Source organism: Poecile atricapillus, chromosome 2 (genome assembly GCF_030490865.1).
Source record: "Poecile atricapillus isolate bPoeAtr1 chromosome 2, bPoeAtr1.hap1, whole genome shotgun sequence".
In the NCBI taxonomy this organism is placed as follows: Eukaryota; Metazoa; Chordata; class Aves; order Passeriformes; family Paridae; genus Poecile; species Poecile atricapillus.
In genome coordinates, this window is record NC_081250.1 from 116697196 (window position 1) to 116711360 (window position 14165).

The following is a 14165-nucleotide window of genomic DNA, read 5'->3' on the forward strand; positions in this document are numbered from 1 at the left end:
CACTATGTCTTTACAGTGTTTACCTTTTTTCCATATTGCATTGAAAATCAGCATTTTTCAGTTCAAGTAAAACTCCAGTCTGTCTCACTACAGGCTTTCCTTTTGACTTTTCAGGACAGTGTCTTACCTGAAACTCTGAGACCTGATTTGGGACTGCTTCCCTTTTTAGACAGGACACTTTTTTTGAGTATCCTGTTTTTCTCTCTGCCAGTACCAGCACCCCAGAAAGTTTTCCAGAACCCATCAAACTCATTTGGGCTACTGTGGAAGAAATCTTTCTCTTTGTCCTGCTTTTCAGGAGAAAATGCTTCAGGAAGTGCATTGGCTCAGACAAGGTAAACAGAACTCTTTCCTAGTCCTCTGCACAACCTTTTTAACACAATATAAATGAGACAGCATCTGATGCAATTTAAAATGCTTTAATTAAATTGAAATAATTGCCTGGCATTGTCTGAAATTTCTATCTTGAGAGTCTGTACCACTCAAAGTCACTCCTTTTTCCTCAGCCTTTTTCTTCCTTCCTGGAAAACTCTCACACATACATGTGCATGTTTGTTCCTTTTCTGTCTTAAGTAATTGCAGCATTGTGACTGCTGTTCTGTTTCTCACTCATCTCGTGCTTTTTGTCTGGTTTTCAGGGGTATCTGTCTGTGCTATCACTTGTTGTCAGTGTCCCTCCATTCCTTTTTTGGCTTTCATCGATGTCATCCTGTTCTTCACTCTGTCATGGTGATCTTCACTCTCTCGGTGAGCTGAGCTCTCCCTGCCATTTGGAGACTTTCCATTAGAGTTATGATTCTTCTGCCCACCCAAAATCTAGGAATCATCTGCCCTCTGTATGAACCTCCCTTCTGACCTGCCTTTTTGAAATCCCTGGAGCTGCATGTGGATGCCAGAAATCTGACTTCTACAATGCAAATATTTGCTTGAAGATCTGTGTTACACTCACACCCAGGAAAGAAGTTGGCAGATGAGACCAGCTCTGAACAGCTCTATGCATTGTTACATAATATGAAAAACAGTCAATTTAAAAATTAGTCTAAATTTAAGTCACACTGTTGACTTTAAACTTGCATGCCTCAAATTCCCATCTGTAAGCTGCTTGTTGCATAATGAACTCTTCTGAACTCTTCTGGTTTTGTGCAGACAAGTGGATTCCTATATTTTGATATTTTGAGAGATATTTTGATGATGCAAGAAGGTTTCCTATAGTAATGCTCTGAAGGGGAAAAAAAAAATATTTCTTAGTGCTTAGTTTATTCAATATATACATAGCTTTGCAACACAGATGAAAAGAGAAAAACAAACAAATAAACCAATATTGAATACTTATTAAATGAGCACTGTCCAGCCTATGAAAAGAAGGGGGCAAGAATCTTGTGGAAGGCTCAGATAGGTAGTGGTCAAGGAACCAAATATATTATTTCCAACATGTTAATATGTTAATATGTTATGTTAATAATGACGACTAATACACCAGGAGCTGAATGGAGGCTGTCCAGGCTGCTGTAACTGTGGCATTACCTAATGTGAAGAACAATGAATTAAAACTTTGGTAAAGTTGTTTCAAAACAGGTTTTGTGTAAAATATCAGAAATACATAAATGCCATGGAGTGGGGTGGTTTTCTTCATGCAGAGCTGGTCTGTTAATAATCCATGATGACACTAAAAAACGCATCCTATGACCAACCATAACAATATGTTAAAGTAACTTCTCATAATATTACAGCTGAAGTTAATACCTCTTGAAGTAATCAATTCAGGCTGTATTATCATTTTGACAGTGACTGGTTTTGGCTTCCCTGTTCTACCTTTCATCAGTTTATGAGAACTAATCCTATTTGTATAACAAATTGTACATATTATGGCATTTTGGTTGTTATTATGTGTAGTAACTGCTGACATATATAAACTTGTAAACAGCAGATATTGCATTTTGATGGGACCAAAAACGCATGATCTATATATTACATCCTTGCTAAGTTCCATAAAATTTAAGGAAGAATAAATTATTTTTACTAACTGCTTGTTTAGAAACAGTCATTAGATTAGTTATGGGGCTTAGAATACTTTATTATTTTTCACCATTACCTTTCAACTTTTGAAATTAATTATTTTGTAATACTCAAGTAACTTCTTAAGAGTTTGTACAGAAAAGGAAAGCATTTAACTCCTCTGGGAACCACTCTCAGTCTCCACAGAGCTGGATGACATATCCTGTCCCAATTTTAATCTGTATTAATAGGAATTAACTCCAAATCCTTCTGTCAGGTTTGTACATACACTCTGAAACAGCTCAATAAACTGGATCAGAAAAATCTATATCAAGATCTAAAACTACATGAGATATTCCACTAGATTATACTTGACTGGAAAACAGCTAAATTTCGTGGTTCATTTACAGCCATTACTGATGAAATTATTTGAATGGGAATACTTATACAACTGAATTAAGCTGTGTTTAGTCCATTATGATAGTAGTTCATGTTGAGAAATTAAGTTATTTTCATATTTAGAGTCAGCAATGAATGTTTTGAATCAAATGGTTTGGCCATATGGTTACTAAATATACTGACTATTTAGTAGGAGGAACAGTGAGGAAAGACTAATTGATAGGCATTCTAATCATGTCAGTAAAATATCAAACTAAGCTTCACAAATTGAGACAATTACTTCAGAATTAGTGAACCATTCCTCCTCTTAGCAAAAAAAAAAAAAAAAAAAAAGGTAGTATCAGTATATTTGCCAACTTATCTATGTATTGCCAGTATGCCAGTAAATGTCAGTTAATGTATGACTCAGGTAAAACTTAGGCAACATGGAAAGTTCTAAAGGTACATCCACAAAGAGATAAAGAAAAAAATATCTGTGATTAAAAGTTTGTTCTTCACTGAGTTATAAAAATGATCTGTATAAATTTTTGACAAGTCAGGTGAATTTAAAAACTTACATACGAGCAAAAATATAAAGCTAAGTAGTTACTGTCATATATGGAACATTGAATTCAAGCAAAAACTTTTATTAGTGTTCATCTATATCATAAATGGAGTTCTCTAGCATAAATAGTTATAGCTCAGCTAGAAAGTCAGAACATTTTGGTGCATTACAAATTTTATTCCTAGAGGTGATTTCTGTCCATATAGTTATTGAAATATTGCCAGGACAGATCTAGCCATATAATTATCTAGAACTTTAGCAGCAGGTAACCACAATAAACTATTGTAAAGACTTCTGTAATTATACTCTCCTTGATACCAGAATGAGATAACAAAGAAAACAAAACCACCTCTAGCTGAAAAGTGACAATTAATGAAATTCACTTTGTCAAAGTGTGAAAATTTGCCTCACGTGAAACACAGAAGTTATAATGTTGTTCATTAGACATCCTCGTTGTTCAATCAGAATACTGTGAGTTTGTAAAGGCAAATTTAAGCATAAAATCTACTGCTCACATCTACACTGAATATTCAGTCTGCATTCCCTAATCTCCAGGGTGCATTCTCAGCCGATGTGAATCTGGATAGCTCTTTGTTGACTCCAAGTTCTCCTCATTAGAGCCTTCATAATCCTCACCAGTAATTTCTAATGTGACTCCCAGAATAACAGGCAGTACTATGAGCATTCATTTTACAAGCACTTGAAGTGAAATTTATATTAGTGTAAACATCCAGCACACTCATCTTTGCAGTGTTCAGTGTCTTTCTAGGCTCTTGGAAGCAAAAAAGATGAGACAAAACAGTAATGTGTGCAGAAAAAAAGACTCTTTCTGTAAGTGGATGTTGGAAGCCACAGAGAAGGTAAACCAGGAACAAAATGTAAGGATCAGCTGTGAGGACTGTAGATATTGGTTGGAAGGATTGTGCTACCCAAAGCCCTCAAAGCTTTATACAATGGTTTTATGCAGATGGAGCAGATTTCACCCAAGGGGAGAAGCCAGTGCAACGCATGGCTTTCCAAAGAATATGCATCAGCTTTGCAAGCTAAATATCGCTTATCAATTATTAACATTCAGGAAAAGGTGACTAAAGTCTATCTGTGATGCTATACCGAAATTAGATGAGAACTCAAAAAGCACTTAGGATAAATAATAGATGATTAACATGTCATATAAATCAGTGTATCATGTTATTTTAATTTGTTTGCTTTTTCTTCTTTTTCTTTCTTTTTCCTTAGCTTATATACTTACTCATTTCATAATACTGTTAAACTTCATTCTCTTGTGTATTAGGGTAACTGCTGTTTTATTTATGAGCTAAGGTAGAGTATAGAAGTTAATAAGAAAATTGCTAAGTGTTGTAATGATGTATCATTCTATTGCTGACATTTGAAAACTGAAGAGCTGTAGGTTAGACCTGCCCTTTCCTTACGGGTACCTGACACTGGTCAATTAATAAAAATATGTGCAATAAATCTATTCACTTAATTAAATACCTACAATTAAAGTTTGAAATACCATTTAATAAAATTTTAAGAACAGGATAGAGAATAACAATAACAATAGTTAATAATGCCATTCAGCAACTCAGGAGAGCTTTATGGCTCTTACTTGAAGATGCATGTATATTTTCGATGATTTAACACCATATACTGTTCATTTTTTCTTATTTCATATATCTGTCATTTTCCCTTGTTTATTTTCTGTCTTACCTCCCCTATCATCCATAGCTGGTGGTCAATTTTCTCTTTTATATGATGAAACCCATGTTTGACAATCATGAAAGAGGAATGTACAGATACCTAACCATGTAAGTGCCTTCCCAGCAAGAGGCAGAGCCCTGGCAACAGCACAGTACAGAGCAACATAGGTTCTATCAATAGCTTCCAAATTTCCATCTAGTTTGCTATTACAGGTGTGCAGACCTAGACTCTAACAGTTAAAACTCCCTGCTGACATACAGTTGTCACACTCTGTGACACTAGGATTTAAGATTTATTTCTGCTGTGGCATCTCAGGTGCTTGATTTTGAGTGGCTGTGGGTAACATGTAGGCAGAGGTTCTGATGACTACACTATTCCTTTCCCAGACCTAAGAAGTGGCTTATGGGAGCTAAAGTCCATCTCATGAACTTGGCCATGGAAGAAAACCAAAGCATTCAACATGTGAATTACCTTCCTTATGAGCCTCTATGATTGTATTTTCTAGTTAATTTTTTTTTTTTTAGCTAACATTTCCTAGGAAAAAATGTGCAGATAATAAAATGCAGACATATCAGCGCTTATTTTTGTCACATATATATATAATTTGAACGGGGGAAAATCAGTTATGTAACAGAAATATTCTATGAAATTGGAGTAAAAAATACAAAGTCTGCACCTAACCTCAGTGGGGTCATAACCCACACTCACTTTCTGAGCATCAGTAGAATTTTTATTCTTCTTTCATACCTTTGTCTTCTATAGATCTGTTTCTACAGTGCAAGGGGAGGTAGTTTGATTTTCTCATGATGCTGTACTCAGTTGTTATTTGTTTCTTATTGGCAGGATGCGAACAGAGGAGGAGTTTCTTAGGTGAACTAGACCAAGGTTGAGATATCACACAGTGACTGATTTTGCACATCTTTTCCTTGTCTGTGCACTCTATTAAATGTTCAGGCTGCATTAGTGCCCAAGTTTTTCAGTGTACATGAAAGAAATCTATAGTGATGCAACTTTAATCTCAGTCATGATGCACATATACACGTTGCTTGAGAGAATGAATTTCCTTTATATATGAAGTGTGTTTATGCATCAATATAAAAATTTTGTCGGCACATCTAGAAAATTTAAAAAGTTTGTCTAGACATACCTTAGTTAATTAAGCATATAAAAATGTGCAGGGCCTTTTAAACTAAAAAATGTTGCAAAAATATGAATTTGACATGAATGAGATGATTGATATGTAAAGAACTTTAAATGCTATAAAGTCCAGGTCCAACTTTTTAGCATCATGCAGCTGGGAAAAGAAAAATGGTACAGGTATGCTCTAGCTTCCTTCAGTGACTCAGAAACCCGGATAAGATTCAGAATTTGCCTTTATAGCTCTCCATTACTTTTATTAAATGTATTTAATAAATAAATTTATTAATTTTAAACAATTAAATGCTCCTAACTTGGGAACTGTGCAGAATGTAGCCCAGAGCATGACTCCTGACTTGATATTCATCTCCATAAGGCTAGTGCAGAACCCTAACATAAAGCTCTGTTGGTATGTGAGGTTCCCATTTCAAAAGAGCAGAATTGAAAAAGTAACACCTACCTGATCACCAGTTGACACCTTGATGGACAAAAATCAGGCAATTGATTACAAACCTCCTGTATCTGATGGTACAAACAATATTAAAGTTCACTCCTATTTCTTTCAGATGTCTTTACACAAAACTGTTATTTCTGTTTTGATGACTACTGCAAGGCTTTACAGTAGAATACTGTCTTTCACATATTTCCCAGGCACAGCTGCATATTGCTTCTCTGATTAGTTTAACTTAAGACAAAGTTAATTAAAGTGGGAAAATGAATGATGTTTCCCAGGATGAGTTTCATTTTGAGGAGGTAACTACAGGTGTTTATAGCTTGTTTGCCAACTTCTTTGAAGGCCACCAGGTTTATTGTGTCTTGCTCTTCATGATTTTTAATATTCACTTGCAGTATGGAAAATTTCTTTTAACTTCAGATATTTACATTTAAAATCCTTATAAGAACCCCACTCAGTAAAAAACACTATTTTCAGTATTTTGTATGCTATCCTGATAGGTTTTTATGTTTTCAACTCACCCCAGCTCCAAATTTATGTGCAGTGACATTTTGTTCTTTAAAGTAATTAGAAAATTCATTGATAACTTCTGTGTCTATGTTAACAATTTCTTTTCAAAATTGTTCATTTTCTTTTTCCTCTTGAAGATTACTACCACTTAGGTTATGATCTTGAATAGATGGTAGATCTAATTGTCATTTACAACAAGGCCTCTCTTATCCCTTTTCTAAAGAGACTTTAAAATGGATGCAGGCATTAATAAATCATGATTTTAGTCCTCTTTGCCAGAATAGAATAAAAATTGTCTTTGAATTCAGGAAGAGAAGGTTACCTTAAGTTATATGGTTATTTCTTATTCAGATGTATTTAAAATGTTTAAAATAGATTTATTATTAGCTTCTTAAATAGGAAAAAGGAATAAGTATGATTTAAAGAATGAATTATTATAATTTATATTATTTCAAGGTAGAGAAACCTCACAAGGTTGTAAATCTCCATTATCAAGAAGTTAGACCTTCACCTTCTCAAATTACTTCTACATTGACCTAACTTAGAAAGATTTTTGCAAGTCAGCATGAACTTTCAGCACAAAAGGATAATATTTATCATTGTTACCACTATATATTTTTAAAACATCTCATGAGCTCAGAGTAATACTAATTAATCTGTACATTGCCCAAAGGGAGAATGATAACTGTGATTTTCATCTTTAAAATGAGGAACCTGATTGTATTTTCATTTATGCTAGCGTAAATCATAAAGCCTTCTACTGAAGTGAATGGAATTGCACTGCTGGGAAATCAACATGAAATTATTATCAGATATAGGGGAAAGTATTATAAAGGGGCTAAGTGCTTTCCTAAAAGAATGACTTGGCTTCAAAGCTATCCAGAAATGTTAGTGATCCTCACTTTTTAGTCTAACACTTTGACCATTACAAAACACTGTCTTTCAGTTAAAAAAATGGGGGTTTGAGATTAGTAACATGATACTTAATTGCATCTAAGAGTGATAGCTGCTCTGTAATAATTTTATGAGTTTAGTAGTTCAGCAGATGCTCTTAGCACTAGTAAGAATGCTTATGAGCATTATCTGTAACAAGGACTATGGGTGGCTTGGTTATTTCACAGAGTATTTAAACTACAGGATAAATTCTTTATGGTGATAGCCAAAGAAAAGTTTGGATTGGAAGGAACCTTTGAAACCCATGTAGTCTAACCCCCCACAATGGAGAGGCACATTTTGTACTAGATCAGGTTGCTCAGAGCCTCTTCCAAAATGACCATGAATGTTTCCAGGGATGGGACATCCACCACCTCTCTGGGCAGCTTGTCCCAGTCTCAATCTACCTTTGTTTAAAACCATTATCCGTAATCCTTTTTTAATAATAATAATAATAATAATAATAATAATAATAATAATAATAATAATAATAATAATAATAATTTATTTTTTTTTTAAATCTCAAGGAAAAGAGAATTGGAAGGATTGATATTTCTGTTTAATCTCTAAGCCTTGACTGAAGGTAGCTGCTATGATTGCTGTCAAACTAAGAGGACTCAAAGCATCATATTTTCTAAAATCTATTGATAGTAGCGAAGACTGATGTTTTTGGTGGCTGAAATCCTCTCCTGGTGAGCTTTGATATTTGCATTTTAAAAAAAGAATTGGTTTTCAAATAAAGTCACTAACACAGTGGTGATGGGTTTTAAGAAAAGTCAAGTTGAACTAGAAGGGGGAGTGGATCCATCAAAAATATTGCACACAGAGACTATCTCATCTGTACAAACCTCTGTGGAGATTTACACAAGTATCTTTAGAGAGAAAATACACACAAAAAAATCTATATAGACTATATTAAAATCTGAAAATCAAGTTCACTGCTGTTTTGACTTTCTGATTCATTCTACAACCAATTGATGTGATTTTGAGCAAAACACATCCTTAAACTGAGCACATGAATCTATATTTTGGCTGTTGAAAACGATGAACTCAGAATTTTGAAAGTGTTGAATATTTAAAGGATGTTCATTTCAAGCGTGATCCAGCACCATTATACAAGCATGCACTTCAAATACACGTTTCTGACTGTTGATCTTTCTGTGGCTGTCTGGAGGGGAGAAGCAGCAGATTAATTTTTTGTGTCATGAAGTTTCATGTAGTTCATAAGGACGCAACTTCAATGCAAGTCTGAGAACACCACACAAAAGGGGAAAAATATCTGTGAAAGACCTACATTAAAGCCTGAGTAGTACACACAGGGCATTAAGGGAGAATGAGGGCTTCTAATAAATTTAGTAATTATTTTCTATTTATTAACTCTTTGAGGCTGTTGAAAGTTCAACACCATAAAACACTGATTGTACTTTTACTGCGACTGGCCTATCTCCTGCTGTAATTTGTAGCAGAGGCACAATAACCTTTATATATGGCTACTTTTTGTTTCTAGCAGGAGCTTCACATAAGCAACATCAGACACCCTGTGAGTGGAAAAGGAGAGGGGAGTAAACACCTCAGCCCATTACCATGGATCACATGGCACAGCACTTTCAAGTCCTTCCTCTCTGTTAGCACTGAAGGATAATTTTAATGCTGTATGCTTCATTAAATATTAATTAATAAATATAAAGGAATTTGAAATTGTTAGATTATTTCACTGATAAAAGACAAATCAGTGCAAACATTCATTTTTTCTTTACATGCTCTCTTCTCAAGATCAATGTGTGCACCACGTTAGATGAGACCAATATTCATTCCCTTGGGTATTATGTTTCTAATAGATGTCTGTATCAGCTGTCTCCTTACAAATGTCCAGAAACTATGCAGCAGTCAGTATTTAGGTTCAGTGGCCTGTGCCAACACACAGGCTGTGAATCTCTATAGTATGACTGGTTTTATCCTCTGTAATTTTCAGTTTGTCTTCATTTGAAAACGGTTAATGAAAAATCAGAAGATATATGTATGCTTATGGTTTGGGAAATTTGATACTGTAGTCAAGTTCAGGTGTAGATTCTACATGAGATCTCTAGTTTTCCTTTGCTGGGTTGAACACAGGTTGAAATGGCTTCTGCCAGAGTTCTTCATATGAAGCTCTCATCACAGAGGTAAGAAGGGAGCCCAAGGGCCCTGCCCTGCTTTCCAGAAACTAACAAGAGGTCATATTCCGTAGTTTGAGGGATGAAGTTCATATGACTGAAGTGGTCTCCTGTGCTGTTGAGTGTGATTTTTCAAAAAAAAGCATGTGATTTACTTGGTTTAGTGGTATGGTTATTAATCTTAGAGCAGAAAGAAAAGGGGTAATTTAAAGACAGTCATTTAGGACAAAACTAAGGTGTCATTACTGTGTTTTCCACATGGGAAAATCTCAGTCTGACATATCATTATGGTTTCTAAGAGGATTAGAAATATTCATCTTCTGAATATACTTTTATTCCCTGTTGTACTTTGCAGTAAATATATCCCTTGTAGTGGTGCTTTGGCTACTCCTAAATTTGCCAAGTTAACTATAAGCCTCACATAGCTGACTCTTCATCTGTGTCTTTTTGTCAACAGCTCTGGCAAAATCCCCAGCCAATGCAACCTGGCCTATCTCCATGAAAGTCAATGGACACCAGCTGAGAATTTGGCTCTCTCAGCGGCTTTGGCTGGATGTTAAAATTCATCGACTCAGTGGAGATAATGAATTCAGGCACTGATTTCAGTGGAATTTTTTTTGGGTTCTTTATCAGCAAGGTAGAGAGCACACCACAAATTCCTCTTGGTTTTCACCTTTATGGCAAACATTTTGGAAGTCTCAGGAGAGCTGTAGAGTTTTGCTGCTGTAGCTATCTGCAGAATAAATATGTATGTGTTGAGAAAACATGGCCATATCTGAGTCCTTTGGCTACACTGAAAATCTAAAGATGGTCTTGGGACACCTGAATACAAAAGGGTGAAATTGTTATTATTGTTAGAAATATCTCACGGAGAATATAATGGAAACCGAGACTATATTTTACGATGATGTCCCTTGCAGTTCTCGTAAGACAGATGAAGCCCAAATTGCTGATGAACTGCTGATGAACTGGTGCTGTATTCAGGCCTGAATATATGGCAGCTATTTACAGTGTCTGTCTGTGCTACCAAATCAAATATTTTTTCTTAAGGAGGCCAGCTGGCTGCCTCTATAATGTTCAAAGGCCTGCTATTCAGAGGTTTACTTTCACACTACGAAACTCTTGCTACCTGCAAGCTGCCCTGAACATCCTAACTCACAGGATGTGCCTGAGAAGAGTCTGGGGGACTACTCAGTTGACCAGGGCCAAGACAGTGCCAGGACTCTAAAAATGAAGCAATATTGACTGCATTTGATGGTCAGAACTCCTTAAATTGCTGGTACAATCAGAGCCTAAGGCTCCAAGCCTACCAGAGATGAAGTATGGGTAGGAAAGGCATGTGTGGTTGTCTCCACTGACTCTTCTCAAACATCACCAGTTCTGAGGTTTTCTGTCTGTGAACATGTTTAAGTGCTGAAAAATCATGCTCTTCGCTGAAATACTATAAAAGCTTAAGTTGTGCATATGACTTGTGGTTTTTTCCTTAATCCTTTACTCTACAACATTTATTCCTAGTCATTTTTTATAGGTTAAAATCACATAATTTTTATTTCTGTGTGTTATCATGAATGGACCTAATTACCAGAGTAAAAAGGTTATTTACCACAGTAAACAGGGTGTGGAAATCTTCTAGTTTCTTGGTAGTTTCACAATCCTATGACATATTAGTTATATCTTCTGTTTGTTAACAGGACTTAAAACAGGTCTGCATGTGATTTTTAAAGGGCTGGTAAAAAAGGGCAATTATCTTATGCCCTTTAAAAGAAAACATCTACAATTTTTTTACCTTTATAATTACTACTTCATGTGTTCAGCTCTGTCCAGACAATTTGAAGTCAAATGTCCTCATTAGCCAGCTTATCAGTGTATGGCTATTGGAAGACAGCTTGTAAAAAGGTGGTGTTATTCCCAGATCTTGACTTGACAGAGGCTGAAAAATACTGGCTCTGGTTCTAAAGAAACAAAATAGCTTCTGGGCTGGATCTTTGTAAGCATCTGAAAATTATACTGGATGCTTGTAAAGAGGCATCTCTAAGAGCCTTTCATTTTTAACCTTTTCTGTTTTTCCTGGGTTTGTTGTTGTTTGTTTGGGTTTTGTTGGGTTTTTTTAAGCTACACATGCAGGTTCTTTAAGGAGCAGGGACATTCAATCCTACAGAGGTTTGTGAGGTTTTTTCCATTATTTACTTGGCTTCAGTATTTTTCCAAGTACCAAGGTACTTTCAGTTTTTTAAAAATGAGAAAAAAACTAATGTTGTCAGCATCAATAAATCAACAACCAGGAAGAGTCACTTCCTATCAGGGTTTCAGAAGTGCTTCATGATTTTCCGATCTCCTGTCTGTACTAATCATCTCTGATGTTTCACATATGCATGGTATATGATGCCAGGTTTTAAAACATAGCTGAGGAAGGAAATAAGGAAGGAAGGAGGAAAGGAAAGAAGGCAAGAAAGAAAGGAAGGAGAAAAATAAAGGAAGGCTGGCAGGAAGGCTGAATAATTTGTTTATAACTGTATAGCATCACATTATATGTGATAGAGGACAGGATCCGTCAGAACTCAATTAATGCCAGACACAGCCCAGTAGCTGAGAGACAGACATATAAACAAAAAAACAAAAAACAAAAAAAAAAAATTAAGAAAAAAAGAAAAAAAGAGGAAACACCCACCCTTATTTGCTGCATATAAGTGTATATGCATGTGTATTTTCATAAATATATAAAATAGTGACACAGTAGTCAATATTCCAATATTTTTACTTGTATTCAGATCAATATGGAAATGAAATATGAACAAACCTAATATATCCTTCTGGCTTAAAGCTGTGGATGCTACAGAGCTGCCACAAATACTGCTGCCATCTGCAATGCAGTTGCTGAAGTACTGCCGTTTCAATAGGAGGAGAAACTGATATCATGCCAAGTTTTCTTAGATGTTCATAAAATCACTTGACATTCATTTTCATTACACTAGTTAATTAAACATATAGATATTATTAACAGTACTGGTGGTTGGTTGGTTGATGTTTTTGTTTACAGTCTTAAATTATTTTCTTAACAGGTTTCCAGTTTGGAATGTATGTATCAATTTTGAGTGTGGTGGGGATATGGCAATGTAGCAACAATATTCATTTTATCTTTCCCTTTCATTGCGGTCATCATTGCTTTGATGAAGTATTCAGTCTAGTTGTTGGTTTTTTTTCAACTTATCATGATTTTTATTTCAGAAAATTGATGGATAATGTGTTACTTGTGATGTTTGTTTTTCTTGATGCTTGAATGGGAAGACAGCATATTGTCAGCTTTTTAAAGGTGAGTTCTAACTCTGGAGCTTTTAGAGAAAGCTTGAGAATGGAGAGACTTGAAAACATGGAGGGCAAAAACCATTCTTCTCTTTATGAGTAGTTAAATTTCACTACTTTATGTGGGAAAAGGGGTCTGTTACTGCTTCTCAGATGCTAGAAGTTGCCAACGATGACTTTGTTCCTCAAATTCATCAGTTTATTTTGTTATTAAAAACTATCATCGATACCCATAAAATTTCTTTGGGGATATATGCTGATTTTTATAATCTTCAGTAGGAGTCCAGAAACATACACAGGACTTCTTGAGGATGAGGTTTCTATTAGAAACTCACCAAGCTTCCCTTTGCTTTGTCCATACACAGTCACTCAGCTAAACTTCAGAAGAGTTAGGAGCGCCAAGGAGTAACCAGATGGAAGACCCCTCTGAAACCAGAGAATGATTTTGAAGGGAGGAACAGCCAGTGTTCCTTCCTGTGTACACTTGGACAGAGCTGAAACACATGCCCCAGGGCCTGGGAAATTTTTCTGCAAGTGACTCTTGGAAAACTTTTCTGAATCACCAGCTTGTTTGCACTGCATCACCTCCTGCAGGATGTCTGGTGGTTATTGTCCAGACTCAAGCCCCCGTAGTAAAAGCCATCTTGCTTTCTGCACAGTCTTAACAAAGGTGCATCATGTTTATAAAGTATTAATGTCACCATTGACCTTAGGATACTTTCTGAGGAATTTACACCATGAACTGCTCCGTTAAAAATATACACAAAGCTGTCCTCAGGTATGGTAAATTGGTTCAGCAGTGCCAAGTCAGTTCCACTTCCAGCAGAGCTTAAGTAGTAATTTTAAAACTGTTCTGACTGTTTAGCAAACTGTAATTAATATTGTTCAGATGCCATGGTACTAAAAGAGAAGTAGAGAGAAAGGTGGAGAAAGAGAGAGACATGTTTCCATTAATACATACAACAGTGCCCCAAAAGGTTTCTTTCATAGGGGTGTTGCTTGGAGTGCTGAACACCAGGAGCTAATCCACTCAGGTCAC

At 35.6% G+C, this 14165-nt stretch overlaps 1 long non-coding RNA gene across 1 annotated transcript; it reads left to right on the forward strand.

Moving 5' to 3' along the window:
* Positions 1–222: 222 nt before the first annotated feature.
* Positions 223–13575, forward strand: LOC131576648 (uncharacterized). Its single transcript, XR_009277028.1, has 3 exons — positions 223–335; positions 13052–13136; positions 13492–13575. It is a non-coding gene; the product is annotated as an uncharacterized LOC131576648 (long non-coding RNA).
* The last annotated feature ends 590 nt before the right edge of the window (positions 13576–14165 follow it).